Source organism: Nerophis ophidion, linkage group LG19 (genome assembly GCF_033978795.1).
Source record: "Nerophis ophidion isolate RoL-2023_Sa linkage group LG19, RoL_Noph_v1.0, whole genome shotgun sequence".
NCBI classification, from domain to species: domain Eukaryota; kingdom Metazoa; phylum Chordata; class Actinopteri; order Syngnathiformes; family Syngnathidae; genus Nerophis; species Nerophis ophidion.
The window spans coordinates 6108157-6129313 of NC_084629.1; the positions used below are offsets into that span (position 1 = coordinate 6108157).

General features: G+C 41.5%; 1 long non-coding RNA gene across 1 annotated transcript in view; it reads right to left on the minus strand.

Annotated features, from left to right (window-relative positions):
- Positions 1-21157, minus strand: part of LOC133537914 (uncharacterized) — a 275398-nt gene that overhangs the window by 62943 nt on the left and 191298 nt on the right. The window lies entirely within an intron of this gene.

Consider the following 21157-nt stretch of genomic DNA (forward strand, 5'->3'; position numbering starts at 1 on the left):
TTAAAGGGTAAAATCAATTAAAACAGTAAAATAGAAATCAAAGTGTATAAAAAACACAAGAGGACAACAGAGAACAGAGGACCACACAACTCACGTAGTGTTAAAAGCCAAAGAATAAAAGTGGGACTTAAGACGAGACTTAAAACGCTCCACTGTGGAAGCAGTTTGAAAATGGAGGGTTATGAATTGATTAACGTGGACCCCGACTTAAACAAGTTGAAAAATGTATTCGGGTGTTACCATTTAGTGGTCAATTGTACAAAATATGTACTGAACTGTGCAATCTACTAATAAAAGTATCAATTAATCAATCAGAGTGTTCCAGAGCTTAGGGCCGACCACAGAGAAGGCCCTGTCTCCCCTGGTTTTAAGCCTGGTCTTGGGCACCACGAGCTGGAACTGGCTCTTGGACCTCAGTTTAAGAAGAACTTTTCTCAAAGTGCAAATGCAAGAAATTTAGAGATTTCAACATCTACGGTCCATAATATCATCAAAAGGTTCAGAGAATCTGGTGAAATCACTCCCCGTAAGCGGCATGGCCGGAAACCAACATTGAATGACCGTGACCTTGTATCAAAAACCGACATCAATCTCTAAAGGATATCACCACCATCTAATACAATTTCCCAACTCATATCAATCAATGTTTATTTATATAGCCCAAAATCACAAATGTCTCAAAGGACTGTACAAACCACTACGACTACGACATCCTCGGAAGAACCCACATATGGAAACGGGGTTTGTATATTCTGAGCAAAAAGTGGAAGAGAAAAACATTTGTATTTGGGATCCCCCCTAATTCCATGCAGGCACAGTAGAGATATTTATAAAACATGTTTACCTCTCTCTAAGCCAGCCTTTAGTGACTTGTTTTGCCTTAGTTATGTCAGCAGTTTTTGGCCACCCATCCAAATGATGAGAATCAGGTGTCCTAATCACTTGGCCCGGTGTATAAAATCAAGCACTCAGGCATGGAGACTGTTTCTACCAACATTTGTGAAAGAATGGGCCGCTCTCAGCATGGAACTGTCATAGGATGCCACATGTGCAACAAATCCAGTCGTGAAATTTCCTCGCTCCTAAATATTCCAAAGCCAACTTTATTGTAAGAAAAGTGAAGAGTTTGGGAACAACAGCAACTCAGCCACCAAGTGGTAGGCCACGTAAACTGACATAGAAGGGGTCAGCGGATGCGCATTGTGCAAAGACTTTCTGCACAGTCAGTTGTTACAGAGCTCCAAACTTCATGTGATCTTCCAATTAGCCCACATACAGTACGCAGAGAATGGAATGGATTTCCATGGCCGAGCAACAGCATCTAAGCCATACATCAACAAGTTCGATGCAAAGCATGGGATGCAGTGGTGTAAAGCACATCACCACTGGACTCTAGAGCAGTGGAGACACCTTCTCTGGAGTGATGAATCACACAGTCCCCCCCATGGAGCCTGGACAGTCAGGGGCCAGCACTCTGCATCCTTTTTGGGTCTTCTCCTTGAAACGTGGCTACCTCAAACTACCAAACCGACTCCAAAATACATAGCCGAACAGTTCCTAAACGACTTCTAGGTGTCAGGTGATATGTTTCCTTTGCAAATATGATGACTATTTGTCTTCCAAAAGCTGTGTGAAAAACACTGTCACTGCTGTTAATCCGAGGAATCGGTAAATCCATAATTACTTGACAACTTCTAATAAACCAGGTCGATCACGGTGATAAGATGTGAGAGTATTTTGCCTTGATCAAACATAGCAAAGAGTCAACCTTTTACCGCCTTACTTCCGGTTACAAGGTCCGCAGAGGTAAACAATCATAGATATGAGCCGAATGACCGAACTTGGAAGTAAACTAACTAAACTGAGGACATCGTACTAATCTCAGCCATGACTTGGATGATTAACGCGTCACTAGAACCACGAACCGAATCAAGGTTTGCCAAAAACAGAAGCTAAATGCGGAAATTGGCGTAATCATGTGACTGAGATTTTGTCATTGAGAGGAAAAAGGGACACCATGTTCACTTGACACAGTCACCCCCATGGAGCCCAGGCCAGTCAGGGGCCAGCACTCTGCATCCTTTGTGGGTCTTCTCCTTGACACGCGGCTACCTCAAACTACCAAACAGACTCCAAAATACAGAGCCGAACAGTTTCTAAACGACTTCTAGGTGTCAGGTGATATGTTTCCTTAGCTAATATGATGACTAGTCTTCCAAAAGCTGTGTGAAACACACTGTGTCACTACTGTTAATCCGAGGAATCGGTAAATCCATAATTACTTGACAGCTTCTAATAGACCAGGTCGATCACGGTGATAAGATGTGAGCGTATGTTACCTTGATCAAACATAGCAAAGAGTCAACCTTTTACCACCTTACTTCCGGTTACAAGGTCCGCAGAGGTAAACAATCATAGATATGAGCCGAATGACCGAACTTGGAAGTAAACTAACTAAACTGAGGACATCATACTAATCTCAGCCATGACTTGGATGATTAACACGTCACTAGAACCACGAACCGAATCAAAGTTCGCCAAAAACAAGGTAAATGCGGAAATTGGCGTAATAATGTGAGATGTTGTCATTGAGAGGAAAAAGGGACACCATGTTCACTTGACACAGTCACCCCCATGGAGCCCTGGCCAGTCAGGGGCCAGCACTCTGCATCCTTTTTGGGTCTTCTCCTTGACACGTGGCTACCTCAAACTACCAAACCGACTCCAAAACACAGCCAAACAGTTCCCAAACGACTTCTAGGTGTCAGGTGATATGTTTCCTTTGCAAATATGATGACTATTTGTCTTCCAAAAGCTGTGTGAAAAACACTCACTACTGTTAATCCGAGGAATCGGTAAATCCATAATTACTTGACAGCTTCTAATAAACCAGGTCGATCACGGTGATAAGATGTGAGCGTATGTTACCTTGATCAAACATGGCAAAGAGTCAAACTTTTACCGCCTTACTTCCGGTTACAAGGTCCGCAGAGGTAAACAATCATAGATATGAACTGAATGACCGAACTTGGAAGTAAACTAACTAAACTGAGGACATCGCACTAATCTCAGCCATGACTTGGATGATTAACGCGTCACTAGAACCACGAACCGAATCAAGGTTTGCGGAAATTTGCGTAATCATGTGAGATGTTGTCATTGAGAGGAAAAAGGGACACAATGTTCACTTGACACAGTCCCCCCCATGGAGCCTGGACAGTCAGGGGCCAGAACTCTGCATCCTTTTTGGGTCTTCTCCTTGACACACGGCTACCTCAAACTACCAAACTGACTCCAAAATACATAGCCGAACAGTTCCTAAACGACTTCTAGGTGTCAGGTGATATGTTTCCTTTGCAAATATGATGACTATTTGTCTTCCAAAAGCTGTGTGAAACACACTGTGTCACTACTGTTAATCCGAGGAATCGGTAAATCCATAATTACTTGACAGCTTCTAATAAACCAGGTCGATCACGGTGATAAGATGTGAGAGTATTTTGCCTTGATCAAACATAGCAAAGAGTCAACCTTTTACCGCCTTACTTCCGGTTACAAGGTCCGCAGAGGTAAACAATCATAGATATGAACCGAATGACCGAACTTGGAAGTAAACTAACTAAACTGAGGATATCGTACTAAACTCAGCCATGACTTTGATGATTAACGCGTCACTAGAACCACGAACCGAATCAAGGTTTCCCAAAAACAGAATCTAAATGCGGAAATTACCGTAATCATGTGAGATGTTGTCATTGAGAGGAAAAAGGGACACCATGTTCACTTGACACAGTCCCCCCCATGAAGCCTGGACAGTCAGGGGCCAGCACTCTGCATCCTTTTTGGGTCTTCTCCTTGAAACGTGGCTACCTCAAACTACCAAACCGACTCCAAAATACATAGCCGAACAGTTCCTAAATGACTTCTAGGTGTCAGGTGATATGTTTCCTTTGCAAATATGATGACTATTTGTCTTCCAAAAGCTGTGTGAAAAACACTGTCACTGCTGTTAATCCGAGGAATCGGTAAATCCATAATTACTTGACAGCTTCTAATAAACCAGGTCGATCACGGTGATAAGATGTGAGAGTATTTTGCCTTGATCAAACATAGCAAAGAGTCAACCTTTTACCGCCTTACTTCCGGTTACAAGGTCCGCAGAGGTAAACAATCATAGATATGAGCCGAATGACCGAACTTGGAAGTAAACTAACTAAACTGAGGACATCGCACTAATCTCAGCCATGACTTGGATGATTAACGCGTCACTAGAACCACGAACCGAATCAAGGTTTGCCAAAAACAGAAGCTAAATGCGGAAATTGGCGTAATCATGTGACTGAGATTTTGTCATTGAGAGGAAAAAGGGACACCATGTTCACTTGACACAGTCACCCCCATGGAGCCCTGGCCAGTCAGGGGCCAGCACTCTGCATCCTTTGTGGGTCTTCTCCTTGACACGCGGCTACCTCACACTACCAAACAGACTCCAAAATACAGAGCCGAACAGTTTCTAAACGACTTCTAGGTGTCAGGTGATATGTTTCCTTAGCTAATATGATGACTAGTCTTCCAAAAGCTGTGTGAAACACACTGTGTCACTACTGTTAATCCGAGGAATCGGTAAATCCATAATTACTTGACAGCTTCTAATAGACCAGGTCGATCACGGTGATAAGATGTGAGCGTATGTTACCTTGATCAAACATGGCAAAGAGTCAACCTTTTACCACCTTACTTCCGGTTACAAGGTCCGCAGAGGTAAACAATCATAGATATGAGCCGAATGACCGAACTTGGAAGTAAACTAACTAAACTGAGGACATCATACTAATCTCAGCCATGACTTGGATGATTAACACGTCACTAGAACCACGAACCGAATCAAAGTTCGCCAAAAACAAGGTAAATGCGGAAATTGGCGTAATAATGTGAGATGTTGTCATTGAGAGGAAAAAGGGACACCATGTTCACTTGACAGTCACCCCCATGGAGCCCTGGCCAGTCAGGGGCCAGCACTCTGCATCCTTTTTGGGTCTTCTCCTTGACACGTGGCTACCTCAAACTACCAAACCGACTCCAAAACACAGCCAAACAGTTCCCAAACGACTTCTAGGTGTCAGGTGATATGTTTCCTTTGCAAATATGATGACTATTTGTCTTCCAAAAGCTGTGTGAAAAACACTCACTACTGTTAATCCGAGGAATCGGTAAATCCATAATTACTTGACAGCTTCTAATAAACCAGCTCGATCACGGTGATAAGATGTGAGCGTATTTTACCTTGATCAAACATGGCAAAGAGTCAAACTTTTACCGCCTTACTTCCGGTTACAAGGTCCGCAGAGGTAAACAATCATAGATATGAACTGAATGACCGAATTTGGAAGTAAACTAACTAAACTGAGGACATCGCACTAATCTCAGCCATGACTTGGATGATTAACGCGTCACTAGCACCACGAACCGAATCAAGGTTTGCGGAAATTTGCGTAATCATGTGAGATGTTGTCATTGAGAGGAAAAAGGGACACAATGTTCACTTGACACAGTCCCCCCCATGGAGCCTGGACAGTCAGGGGCCAGAACTCTGCATCCTTTTTGGGTCTTCTCCTTGACACACGGCTACCTCAAACTACCAAACTGACTCCAAAATACATAGCCGAACAGTTCCTAAACGACTTCTAGGTGTCAGGTGATATGTTTCCTTTGCAAATATGATGACTATTTGTCTTCCAAAAGCTGTGTGAAAAACACTCACTACTGTTAATCCGAGGAATCGGTAAATCCATAATTACTTGACAGCTTCTAATAAACCAGGTCGATCACGGTGATAAGATGTGAGAGTATTTTGCCTTGATCAAACATAGCAAAGAGTCAACCTTTTACCGCCTTACTTCCGGTTACAAGGTCCGCAGAGGTAAACAATCATAGATATGAGCCGAATGACCGAACTTGGAAGTAAACTAACTAAACTGAGGACATCGCACTAATCTCAGCCATGACTTGGATGATTAACGCGTCACTAGAACCACGAACCGAATCAAGGTTTGCCAAAAACAGAAGCTAAATGCGGAAATTGGCGTAATCATGTGACTGAGATTTTGTCATTGAGAGGAAAAAGGGACACCATGTTCACTTGACACAGTCACCCCCATGGAGCCCAGGCCAGTCAGGGGCCAGCACTCTGCATCCTTTTTGGGTCTTCTCCTTGACACGTGGCTACCTCAAACTACCAAACAGACTCCAAAATACATAGCCGAACAGTTTCTAAATGACTTCTAGGTGTCAGGTGATATGTTTCCTTTGCAAATATGATGACTATTTGTCTTCCAAAAGCTGTGTGAAAAACACTGTGTCACTACTGTTAATCCGAGGAATCGGTAAATCCATAATTACTTGACAGCTTCTAATAAACCAGCTCGATCACGGTGATAAGATGTGAGCGTATGTTACCTTGATCAAACATGGCAAAGAGTCAACCTTTTACCGCCTTACTTCCGGTTACAAGGTACACAGAAGTAAACAATCATAGATATGAACCAAATGACCGAACTTGGAAGTAAACTAACTAAACTGAGGACATCGTACTAATCTCAGCCATGACTTGGATGATTAACACGTCACTAGAACCACGAACCGAATCAAGGTTTCCCAAAAACAGAATCTAAATGCGGAAATTACCGTAATCATGTGAGATGTTGTCATTGAGAGGAAAAAGGGACACCATGTTCACTTGACACAGTCCCCCCCATGGAGCCTGGACAGTCAGGGGCCAGCACTCTGCATCCTTTTTGGGTCTTCTCCTTGACACGTGGCTACCTCAAACTACCAAACAGACTCCAAAACACAGAGCCGAACAGTTCCCAAACGACTTCTAGGTGTCAGGTGATATGTTTCCTTTGTAAATATGACTAGTCTTCCAAAAGCTGTGTGAAAAACACTGTGTCACTACTGTTAATCCGAGGAATCAGTAAGTCCATAATTACTTGACAGCTTCTAATGCGCCAGGTCGATCACGGTGATAAGATGTGAGCGTATGTTACCTTGATCAAACATGGCGAAGAGTCAACCATTTACCGCCTTACTTCCGGTTACAAGGTACGCGGAGGTAAACAATCATAGATATGAACCAAATGACCGAACTTGGAAGTAAACTAACTAAATTGAGGACATCATACTCAGCCATGACTTGGATGATTAACACGTCACTAGAACCACGAACCGAATCAAAGTTCGCCAAAAACAAGGTAAATGCGGAAATTGGCGTAATAATGTGAGATGTTGTCATTGAGAGGAAAAAGGGACACCATGTTCACTTGACAAACACACCCTCCATGGAGCCTGGCCAGTCAGGGGCCAGCACTCTGCATCCTTTTTGGGTCTTCTCCTTGACACAGGGCTACCTCAAACTACCAAACAGACTCCAAAACACATAGCCAAACAGTTCCCAAACGACATCTAGGTGTCAGGTGATATGTTTCCTTTGCAAATATGAGGACTACTTTTCGTTCAAAAGCTGTGTGAAAAACATCGTACCAGTACTGCTAATGCTAGGAATTGGTAACTCCATGATAACTTGACAGCTTCTAATACGCCAGCATGAAGCACCATTGTTGAATTAATAACTGATGCCTCAAAAAAATAAATTTGGAGTAGCACAATAATCCATCATTTTGCTCTGAAACACGATAGCATCCGCCGACAGGTCTGTAGTCGCCGTCTGACGTCAAATACCTTGTTTAAATGCACACCACCTAACATGCTAGTTGATTGTCTTGATTTATATGATAAATTAGGGCTGGGCGATATATCGAGTTTGTAAGATCCATCGATATATTTTAAAACAAGATATGAATGAAGAAAATATCGTAATATCGATATAATTTTTTCACGTTTAAATGACCAAACTTATTTGTTGTGTTCCTTGTCCCCTGCCAACAACTACGGTATCCCTTCAATGAGTAGGTTTATCCATTCCGGTTTACGACTGCACTTAAAATCCGAAGCAAACTAGCTTAACTACATTTCCCAGTAGCTTGGCAGTAGCTTCGCTACTTTTTAAAAAAGTAGCGATTTCCATAGCTTAGCTATTTTAGACCCGATTTTCCCGGGAGACTCCCCAATTTCAGTGCCCCTCCCGAAAATGTCCCGGGGCTACTATTCTACAGAAATTCCCCCGATTTCCACGCGGACGAAGATATTGGGGTCATGCCTTAAAGGCACTGCCTTTAATGTCCTCTACAACCTGCCGTCACGTCCGCTTTTCCTCCAAACAAACAGCGCGCCATCCCAATCACATATTATATGCGGCTTAAACACAGATAAGTGAATGCAAGGCATCCTTGGTCAACAGCCATACAGGTCACACTGAGGGTGGCCGTATAAGCAACTTTAACACTGTCACAAATATGCGCCACACTGTGAACCCGCACCAAACAAGAATGAAAGACACATTTCGGGAGAACATCCGCACCGTAACACAACATAAACACAACAGAACAAATACCCAGAACCCCTTGCAGCACTAACTCTCAAGGTTGGCAAGTATGTTTTAGACCCATATAGCTGTTAGTTTAGCTACATGCTACATAAAAAGAGAGGGAGAAGAGAAAGAAATAACTTGACTGTCCACGGGCAGGGTACAAATTAAAGATTCATGACTGGTTGGTTTACGTATTAGAACATCCATGATTGGTTGGTTGGTTTACTATGATGAGTCACGATTGGTTGAGATTAAGCAAAGCATTAGGGGCAGGCCAATCAGAGGCTGGATAGGGCGGGTCATTGGAACCAGGAAGGGAAATCACAACAGACATCCCAAATGACGATGAGTGAGTGGTAAAAGAGAAAAGAGAATATTCAGGCGAAATGTACGCCGAAGTGAGGAAGACCGTAGCCCCATAATTAGGTCGAGTCACTTATTGGCGCTGACCAGAACCGTACATGTGTGACAGTCCATGACATCGTCCACTGGGAATTAAAAAGTGCCTGCCTGCAAATACATTTTTTATCTGAGTTTGATACATGTTGTATTATTTGCATAGCAATGTTATTTATTTTACGTAATAATATTCCGCCCGATTGTAGCTGAGATAGGCGCCAGCGCCCCCCGCGACCCCGAAAGGGAATAAGCGGTAGAAAATGGATGGATGGATGGATATTTTTCGATTTTATTGATGTCATGTACAAACCCCGTTTTCATATGAGTTGGGAAATTGTGTTAGATGTAAATATAAACGGAATGCAATGATTTGCAAATGATTTTCAACCCATATTCAGTTGAATATGCTACAAAGACAACATATTTTGCAAGCAACACGTGACACAGAAGTTGGGAAAGGTGGCAATAAATACTGGTAAAGTTGAGGAATGCTCATCAAACACTTATTTGGAACATCCCACAGGTGTGCAGGCTAATTGGGAACAGGCGGGTGCCATGATTGGGTATAAAAACAGCTTCCCGAAAAATGCTCAGTCTTTCACAAGAAAGGATGGGGCGAAGTACACCCCTTTGTCCGCAACTGCGTGAGCAAATAGTCAAAACAGTTTAAGAACAACGTTTCTCAAGAAATTTAGGGATTTCAACATCTACGGTCCATAATATCATCAAAAGGTTCAGAGAATCTGGAGAAATCACTCCACGTAAACCAACATTGAATGCCCGTGACCTTCGATCCCTCAGACGGCACTGTATCAAAAACCGACATCAATCTCTAAAGGATATCACCACCATCTAACACAATTTCCCAACTCATATGGAAACGGGGTTTGTAATTCTGTGCTACTTAAACAGATTATTTTCTGTGCTGTTACTACCTATCTTGACTAACTGGGTTAATAAAAGTGCCACTGACTGGTTACAGTACATAGATAGATAGATAGTACTTTATTGATTCCTTCAGGAGAGTTCCATCAGGAAAATTAAATATCTTTATATGTTGTTGCGTTCTGACCTGTTCTTCCTTCAGTCAACGCCCCCCTGGTTTTTTTTTATGACACATAAGCTGATTTTAAATCAATTTTGATATTTTATAACCAAAGCGCTTTGGGAGATCAATCTAGATACAACATTTCAATGCACGGCCCAAATTGATCTAACCTAAAATGGCAGTTTCTCCCCCCTCCCTCACTCTCACCTCCCCTCTCCTCTTCTTCTCCCTACCTCGGACAGTTGAGATAACAGATCGTTATGGCTTCAGTCCTACATTCCAAATTCGAGGTATATGTAAAAGGCTCACACTTTAGCTGTTCTAAAATCTGACGAGGAAATAAAAAGACAACCAATTCCAACAGTACTTATTATTTTTATGGGTATTGACCAAATTTAAACGGCACTACCAGGTACCAAGTCACTTAAAATCAAATATTTCAATATGTCTGTTGCACATGATGTCTGTCAAGACGTGGACTGTGGTGTGGTTTTTTTTCCCCCGTGGTGCAAATCGACTGAACCGGCGTCTAGGTACTGACATCTTTTAATTAATCACTCGAAAATATTACAAAAAAAAAAAGGGTATAAACAAAAGGCGCTCTCAGCTGAGGTACAAACAGATCGTTATGGCTTCAGTCCTACATTCCAAATTCGAGGTATATGTAAAAGGCTCACACTTTAGCTGTACTAAAATCTGACTAGGAAATAAAAAGACAACAAAATCCAACAGTATACTTTCACCTAAAAATATATCGAATAGAGTCCAGGCAAAAATATATCGAAATATACATTTTCGTTCATGTCGCCCAGCCCTATGGTATATCACGCTGTGTTTATTTTATATGATGTATTTGATACGATACATCAAGTCAAAGGTGTGCTCTGTACATAAATAGCCATACATTAATATTATTTCCCGCTGATTGCAATTGTCATGATAAGAAACACAGTGATGGATCTGTGATGAAGACGACATAACAACAAACATAGTTGACTTGTTTAAGACTTCAAACGCAGGCTTTGATGAAAGACTTCCCTGCTGTGAGATATTCCATGATGTTGGTGGTGTACAACAAATAAATGGAAATGCATGTTTTACACCTTAATTACGTCATATAGAACCGGAGTGTACCAGTGGATACCGGTATCAATAAGAAATATCGACATTGGTAGCGGTATCGATAAAATCCAAACAACATACATTCCTATTTGTGGTTATTCTGATTATCAGAGACATATTTTGTTGAATTGCTTTGACCATTTACTGTTAATAGAAATAATGCAGTGTTTTGAATTGGTGGTTTTACATGTCAATAATGGTTTTAAATTGTTGTTTAGTAATGGCGGATTTGAATGAACTAGTCAGCTCTTTATCCTTGTCTAACAACGAAACATAAACATGTAATCGTTACTCTGTATTAATTAAATTATTTGAGAAATCAGACTAATTTAATGCATGCAAACCTACTGACGAGGCTCATTAGAAAACATTTGTAAGGAAACAAAAGTTACTTAGTGTGCCGAACTGTACAACTTGATGGAAATAGTGCAACATCTTTGATTGCATTGACAATGTTACCATCAATCAATCAATCAATCAATCAATCAATGTTTATTTATATAGCCCCAAATCACAAATGTCTCAAAGGACTGCACAAATCATTACGACTACAACATCCTCGGAAGAACGCACAAAAGGGCAAGGAAAACTCACACCCAGTGGGCAGGGAGAATTCACATCCAGTGGGACGCCAGTGACAATGCTGACTATGAGAAACCTTGGAGAGGACCTCAGATGTGGGCAACCCCCCCCCCTCTAGGGGACCGAAAGCAATGGATGTCGAGCGGGTCTAACATGATACTGTGAAAGTTCAATCCATAGTGGCTCCAACACAGCCGCGAGAGTTCAGTTCAAGCGGATCCAAGACAGCAGCGAGAGTCCCGTCCACAGGAAACCATCTCAAGCGGATCAGCAGCGTAGAGATGTCCCCAACCGATACAGGAGAGCGGTCCATCCTGGGTCTCGACTCTGGACAGCCAGTACTTCATCCATGGTCATCGGACCGGACCCCCTCCACAAGGGAGGGGGGGACATAGGAGAAAGAAAAGAAGCGGCAGATCAACTGGTCTAAAAAGGAGGTCTATTTAAAGGCTAGAGTATATAGATGAGTTTTAAGGTGAGACTTAAATGCTTCTACTGAGGTAGCATCTCGAACTGTTACCGGGAGGGCATTCCAGAGTACTGGAGCCCGAACGTAAAACGCTCTATAGCCCGCAGACTTTTTTTGGGCTCTAGGAATCACTAATAAGCCGGAGTCTTTTGAACGCAGATTTCTTGCCGGGACATATGGTACAATACAATCGGCAAGATAGGCTGGAGCTAGACCGTGTAGTATTTTATACGTAAGTAGTAAAACCTTAAAGTCACATCTTAAGTGCACAGGAAGCCAGTGCAGGTGAGCCAGTACAGGCGTAATGTGATCAAACTTTCTTGTTCTTGTCAAAAGTCTAGCAGCCGCATTTTGTACCAACTGTAATCTTTTAATGCTAGACATGGGGAGACCCGAAAATAATACGTTACAGTAATCGAGACGAGACGTAACAAACGCATGGATAATGATCTCGGCGTCTTTGGTGGACAAAATGGAGCGAATTTTAGCGATATTACGGAGATGAAAGAGGGCCGTTTTAGTAACGCTTTTAATGTGTGACTCAAAGAGAGTTGGGTCGAAGATAATACCCAGATTTTTTACAAACACCTTGTTTTATTATTTGGTTGTCAAATGTTAAAGTTGTATTATTAAATAGAGGTCGGTGTCTAGCAGGACCGATAATCAGCATTTCCGTTTTTTTGGCATTAAGTTGCAAAAAGTTAGCGGACATCCATTGTTTAATTTCATTAAGACACGCTTCCAACTGACTACAGTCCGGCGTGTTGGTCAGCTTTAGGGGCATGTAGAGTTGGGTGTCATCAGCATAACAGTGAAAGCTAATACCGTATTTGCGTATGACGTCACCCAGCGGCAGCATGTAGATGCTGAAGAGTACAGGGCCAAGGACCGAACCCTGGGGAACTCCACACGTTACCTTAACATAGACCACTATTGGTTGTGTTTAAGTAGCCGTTTAAAATGCATTTTGTAAATCATACTATTTAGAATATATTTTATAAATTCTAAGTGGCAATGACACAAAACATGGTCCTTGCATATTTCTTCATAGTGCACTTTTTTACCAGGAGTATACCATTTCAGTCCTGTTTTAGGTGTCACATAAAAGATAATATATTGTAATAAAAGTAACATTCCTTCCAATTGTTTGCCTACTGTCTTTATTTACTTTTTAAAGCTACCGTATTGTACTGTAAACGTGTTCTTTCCAGACCCTTTTGTGTGTGCGTAGCTTTACAAGTACGTAGCTGGACAAGTTGGTAGAGAAGGCCAGTAACGTGGTGGGAGTGGAGCTGGACTCTCCGGCGGTGGTGTCAGAGAGGAGAAGTCTAGCAAAACTCCTAGCCCAGGGGTCACCAACCTTTTTGAAACCAAGAGCTACTTCTTGGGTACTGATTAATGCGAAGGGCTACCAGTTTGATACACACTTACATAAATTGCCAGAAATAGCCCATTTGCTCAATTTACCTTTAATAAATAAATCTATATATATATAAAAAATTTGTATTTCTGTCAGTCATTCCGTCGTACAACTTTTTTCCTTTTACGGAAGATTTTTTGTAGAGAATAAATGATGAAAGAAACAACTGAACGTTTTAAAAGAGGAGAAAACAGGAAAAAATCTGAAAATTTAATTGAAACATAGTTTATCTTCAATTTCGACACTTTAAAATTCAAAATTCAACCTAAAAAAAGAAGAAAAAAAATGAGCTAATTGGAATCTTTTTGAAAAATGTTAAAAAAGAATTTATGGAACATCATTAGTAATTTTTCCTGATTAAGATACATTTTAGAATTTTGATGACATGTTTCAAATAGGTTAAAATCCAATCTGCACTTTGTTAGAATATATAACAAATTGGACCAAGCTCTATTTCTAACAAAGACAATTTATTATTTCTTCTAGATTTTCCAGAACAAAAATTTTCAAAGAAATTCAAAAGACTTTGAAATAAGATTTAAATTTGATTCTACAGATTTTCTAGATTTGCCAGAATAATTTCGAAGAAATATTTCCCAAATATTCTTCGTCAAAAAAAAACGAAGCTAAAATGAAGAATTAAATCAAAATGTATTTATTATTATTTACGATTAAACAAATAATTTACTGGAACATTGATTTAAATTGTCAGGAAAGAAGAGGAAGGAATTTAAAAGTGTGTTTAAAAATCCTAAAATCAAGGTTGTATTTTTTCTCTAAAATTGTCTTTCTGAAAGTTATAAGAAGCAAAATAAAAAAATAAATGAATTTAAACAAGTGAAGACCAAGTCCTTAAAATATTTTCTTGGATTTTCAAATGTTATTTGAATTTTGTCTCTCTTAGAATTAAAAATGTCGAGCAAAGTGAGACCAGCTTGCTAGTAAACAAATACGATTTAAAAAAATGCTGCTATTTGAGCTATTTTTAGAACAGGCCAGTGGGCTACTCATGTGGTCCTTACGGGCTACTTGGTGCCCGCGGGCACCGCGTTGATGACCCCTGTCCTAGCCATTATGGACAACACCTCCCACCCACTACACTCGGACCTTGCGAGAGAATGAACACGTTCAGTGGAAGGCTCAGACTCCCTAAATGGAACACGGAACGACACAGGAGGTCCTTCATACCGACAGCCATCAGACTGTATAATGCATATGTTCCTTCTTGACTACACTTAAATGTAGAATATATGTAGAATATATTTATACCATTCATATATTATATATATATAATATATATTATATATTATTTATTATCATTATTGTCTATTGTTAGCGAACTGTAGTGCTGAATTTCCCCCAAGGATCAATAATGTACTTTCTATTCTAGTCTATTCTATTCTATTAATGCTAATGAGCTCTGATAAACCAAAACTGTCTGACCTTGTGTGTCTCTAAACTATTGTGTATTTTTATCCACTTTTGACACTTCAACCACTTGCCCAACATAATGGGTGTCTTATTCAGTGTTGGGACTAACGCGTTACAAAGTAACGCCGTTATTTTCGCCGGTATTAGTAGTCTAACTCGTGACGTGTCTGTTGACCATGGATGAAGTACTGACTGTCCAGAGTCGAGACCCAGGATGGACCGCTCGCCTGTATCGGTTGGGGACATCTCTACGCTGCTGATCCGCTTGAGATGGTTTCCTGTGGACGGGACTCTCGCTGCTGTCTTGGAGCCACTATGGATTGAACTTTCACAGTATCATGTTAGACCCGCTCGACATCCATTGCTTTCGGTCCCCTAGAGGGGGGGGGGGGGTTGCCCACATCTGAGGTCCTCTCCAAGGTTTCTCATAGTCAGCATTGTCACTGGCGTCCCACTGGATGTGAATTCTCCCTGCCCACTGGGTGTGAGTTTTCCTTGCCCTTTTGTGGGTTCTTCCGAGGATGTTGTAGTCGTAATGATTTGTGCAGTCCTTTGAGACATTTGTGATTTGGGGCTATATAAATAAACATTGATTGATTGATTGATTGTTTACTAACAAGACATCATGGCGGAGCCAGAGTCGAGTTTCTTAACATGAAGATATTCTCACTACTTTTCTTTTGTCGAGCACAAAGGAAATAACATTTGGATCAAAGCTCCCATCTACGGCCCAAAACAGAAATTCAAATCTGCTGAAACAGCTACACAAACAACATGCTTCGACAAAGCTAGTAAAGAGAGAGACAGACTCCGATGCCACGTCACCTTCACCTCCACCACCACCTAAGCAATAACGGCTGGATTTTAACGGAGGCACTGCTAGCCAGGACAACATTGATAGAGCCATTGCAGCGTATATGCTAGAAGACATGCAGGCTATTTCTACAGTGGAGTCACCCATTTTCAGGCAGCTAATTAGCTAATCGGGCATCAAACAGCAAATGGCACGGAGAACATGTTCCACGTACCTGGACACAGTGGACAGTGTGTACATAAACATGGAAAGCAAGCTAAAGAAGACACTCCAAACTCTGCCTCTGCTCATCATCCAGCACTGAAGGTACACACTTTGTCAATTCTCTTATATCATACTTGCCAACCCTCTCGGACCTGAGTGGGGACAGCCTGTTTTCACGTCCGCTTTCCAACTATATAAACAGCTTGCCTGCCCAATCACGTTACAACATCTGAGGATTTTAATAAAAAACTGCACACACAAGGAGACGAAGCAGAAGAACGAGGAAGTTACAGCCATGGCGACGCCGTCTTTAATAGAGTGATTCTATGTTGTCTGTTGCCATCTCCTGGTGAATGTTGGCTATAGCGTTTTAGGGTTTCTTTTTGATTGGTCAACGATTTACGTGGTGTTGTGCACTTGACGGCAAGTGACTATTGCCAGTACGCAAATGGCAGAACAAAGGTTACTCAAATAGTGAAAGGTAAGTGTTATTGTTTTTTTTTTTAGTAACCAGCAAGCACAGTACAGTTAGTAGAAAAATTGTGTTTTTATTACTGTGTATTTGATAGGTGCCGTCTGAAATTTAACTATTTATTTTACGGTGGCAGAGGGGTTAGTGCGTCTGCCTCACAATACGAAGGTCCTGCAGTCCTGGGTTCAAATCCAGGCTCGGGATCTTTCTGTGTGGAATTTGCATGTTCTCCCCGTGAATGCGTGGGTTCCCTCCGGGTACTCCGGCTTCCTCCCACTTCCAAAGACATGCACCTGGGGATAGGTTGATTGGCAACACTAAATTGGCCCTAGTGTGTGAATGTGAGTGTGAATGTTGTCTGTCTATCTGTGTTGGCCCTGCGATGAGGTGGCGACTTGTCCAGGGTGTACCCCGCCTTCCGCCCGATTGTAGCTGAGATAGGCGCCAGCGCCCCCCGCGACCCCGAAAGGGAATAAGCGGTAGAAAATGGATGGATGGATGGATATAATAAAATACATATATATAGCTAGAATTCACAGAAAGTCAAGTATTTCATACACATATATATATATATATATATATATATATATATATATATATATATATATATATATATATATATATATATATATATTTATATATGAAATATGTATGAAATACTCGAGTTGGTGAATTACTCCTCCCCTCTCAACCACGCCCCCCACCCCAACCACGCCTCCGCCCCACCCCTGACCACGTCCCCCCACCTCCCACCTCCCGAAATCGGAGGTCTCAAGGTTGGCAAGTATCTCTTATATACTCTTTCATTCTAGAGTGTTTGATGATCACATCACTCTAAATGTATAAACTAAACATTTCACAAATCCTAGTGGCCCAGGCCACATTTTACTTTTCTCTAAATTAAAATGGGTAGAGTTTTCTGGGCGTCAGTACGGTGTTGATTTCCTGAAGACATGATTTTATTTCACAATTCCTTGAGGGAAAAAAAATGCCTGGTTAGGCGTGTGTATAGCAGTATGTGTGATGTATTTAGTGACATGACATATAATTATGTCATGTGTGCCTTCTTTGGGTGAAGCCAGGTTTACAGCTATGTTGTGACATGTTCGTATTATGCTGTTTGTTACTTATGTATGTTATGTTGCAGCTATTTAAAATAGTGTTCATTTGTTCTGGAATAAATTGGCCCTTTGAAACATGTCTTTGTCTTTCTGTGTTGTATGTAGACCACATTGCTTAGCAGAGTTCAGTGATGCAAATGCATGTCAAGTTGATCAACAGATTGTAATTATTCTTTAGTGCAACAAAAGTACTGAAATGAAGGCTAAAAGGGCATTAATGGGAACCTTCAAGAAAACTTTAAAGAAAAGTAACTAAATATTTACTTTTAAAGGCCTACTGAAACCCACTACTAGCGACCACGCAGTCTGATAGTTTATATATCAATGATGAAATATTAACATTGCAACACATGCCAATACGGCCTTTTTAGTTTACTAAATTGCAATTTTAAATTTCCCGGGAGTTTTTTCTGGAAAACGTCACGGGCTGTTATGAATATGAGCGCTGCGTACACACACACAGCTAAAAGTCGTCTGCTTTAACGGCATAATTACGCAGTATTTTGGACATCTGTGTTGCTGAATCTTTTGCAATTTGTTCAATTAATATTGGAGAAGTCAAAGTAGAAAGACTGAGTTGGGAAGCTTTAGCCTTTAGCCACACAAACACACGGTGATTCCTTGTTTAAAATTCACGGAGGTGAAACTTTAGTATGGATCACAGCGGACATGGATCCCGACTACATGTCAACCAGCAGGTTTCGGTGAGGAAATTGTGGTTGAAAAGTCGCCTCTTACCGGATATCAGCTGAGCTTGTGCCGTCCATAAAGCTGCCGTCGACTTCCCCAAAACACTGCGCGTCAACACCCGGCCGTGGACGTACACTTCCGACTATCAGGTACTATTTAACTCACTAAAACTCTAGCAACACAATAGAAAGATAAGGGATTTCCCAGAATTATCCTAGTAAATGTGTCTAAAAACATATGAATCCGTCTCAATGCAACGTGATTGCAATCGCATTTTGTTTTTTAGGGACGGCGTGGCGCAGTGGAAGAGTGGCCGTGCGCAACCCGAGGGTCCCTGGTTCAAATCCCACCTAGTACCAACCTCGTCACGTCCGTGGTGTCCTGAGCAAGACACTTCACCCTTGCTCCTGATGGGTGCTGGTTGGCGCCTTGCATGGCAGCTCCCTCCATCAGTGTGTGAATGTGTGTGTGAATGGGTAAATGTGGAAGTAGTGTCAAAGCGCTTTGAGTACCTTGAAGGTAGAAAAGCGCTATACAAGTACAACCCATTTATCATTTATCATTTTTTTTAAACTTTTTTTTGTTTTTTTACTTTTTCTAGTCCGTCGCTATCAATATCCTCAAACACGAATCTTTCATCCTCACTCAAATTAATGTCGAAATTGTCGTTTACGCGGTCTTAATAGCTGTTTTTGTTGGACGCTCCCATTAAAATCAATGCGACTTCCGGTAGAGGCAGGGCTTTTCTCCAGTTGCGAACTTTATCGTCGATGTTCTCTACTAAATCCTTTTAGCAAAAATATGGCAATATCGCGAAGTGATCAAGTATGACACATAGAATGGACCTGCTATCCCCGTTTAAATAAGAAAATCTCATTTCAGTAGGCCTTTAATGAGTGGGGTATGGGGATCATTTTCAAACTGCCTTCTGACGGTCTCTTCAGGATGCAGCGTTTTTTGGGCGGTCTTATTTACGTGCCGAAGTCATACGAGCTAAACTCCCTTTGGCAGCGTTCCATAACGAGTCTACTGACAGATATATGCTACTTTCTGTCAGAAATAGCGACGACAAAGGATGCATGTGCCTGTAAGAGCCAGTCTGCCCCACAACAAGAGAAAAACGAAAAAGAAGGAGCTTATGGACTACATCTCCGACAACAACGTCGGACTCGCACAAAGCTCTTCGGGTAAATCTTGACCATATATGGCACCAATAAGTATATATATAAGAAATATTTGAAAATATATACAGCCCCTGCTAACCCCCCACCCACAACCCCCATCTCCCAGATTCAGAGGTCTCAAGGTTGGCAAGTATGGCCCTGAGGTCTTTAACAGGGTTCGGGACCCGCAGGGGGTCTCCAGACGTAGAGATTAGCACACTAGTTGTCATCTAACCGTTACATCGAGCCATTAGCACTTTAGTTGCCAGCTAACAAGGGGCATGGTATTTGTTAGCTGTCGATTTGTTCTCTAGTGGTAAGTTAGCGATAAACGTCCTAGTTCTCAGTTAGCAATTGGCAGTCTAGTTTTCAGCTAGCGATTAGCACACTAGTTGTGAGCAGGCGATTACCGATCTTGTTGCCAGCTAGCGCTTAGCACATTAGTTGTCATTTAGCCATTAGATGTAGCCATTAACACTTTACTTGTTTTTTAGCCATTACATGTAGCCATTAGCACTTTAGTTGTCATTCAGCCATTACATGTAGCCATTAGCGCTTTAGTTGCAAGCGAGCAGCGCAGTAGTTGTCAACAAGCGATAAGCGCTCTAGGTAAAAACGTCACCAACGGGGGCAAATTCCAAACGACTCCTTGCCTGAAATTAATGAAAGAAGGCAAGTTACTTTAATAAAAACTAAATCATCTTTTTGTATGATGTACTTAGTCCATAAGTACACAAACGTGTACTTCATGTGTAGTGACATGCTAAATCTTATTTTTACACTTTTTTTCTCCAAATTCAATTGTATGTTATACTCTTCTGACACCACCAGATGGCAGTATAAGTGTCCACATAAGTGGCCATAAGACCACAATTCAGTAGTGTACACAATTTTGGAAATAGGAGCTAAAAGGTGCTGTCCACGCATGTGGCCACTAAGCCTTTAAAGGTTTTGAAGAGGTGTAGCGAAGCCTCTTTTTTCTCTCTCTCTCTCTCTCTCTCTCTCTCTCTCTCTCTTGAAAAGGCAAGATTTTCCAGCTGAGGGCAGACCGAGGGCTAAATCCACGAGGAAGCCCTTAAAACAGGGGTGTCAAACGTACGGCCCGAGGGCCGGATCAGGCCCGGGAACAGGTTTTATCCGGCCCACGGGATGAGTTGATGTATAAAATTAACCTGAATTTTTTGAATGAAAGAAATTGCTGTTCTAAATGTGTCCACTAGATGTCGCAATATCAACTATTTTAATTCCATTGCATGTTGTACTCTCCTGACACCACCAGATGGCAGTATAAGTGTCCACATAAGTGGCCATAAAACCCCAATTCAGTAGTGTACACAATTTTGGAAATAAGAGCTAAAAGGTGCCGTCCACGCATGTGGCCATTAAGCCTTTAGAGGTTTTTAAGAGGTGTAGCGAAGCCTCTTTTTTTTTTTTTCTCTGTCTCTTGAATAGATTACATTTTCTAGCTGGGGGCAGACCGAAGGCTAAATCCACGAGGAAGCCCTTAAAACAGGGGTGTCAAACGTACGCCCTGAAGGCCGGATCAGGCCCGAGAAACAGGTTTTATCCGGCCCACGGGATGAGTTGATGTATAAAAATGTACCTGAAATTTTTTAATGAAAGAAACTGCTGTTCTAAATGTGTCCACTAGATGTCGCAATAGCAATTCTTTATTATGCTTCATACTGTATGTACAAAATAAACCACATGATGTTTGTGCACTAGTCGAGGAAAATG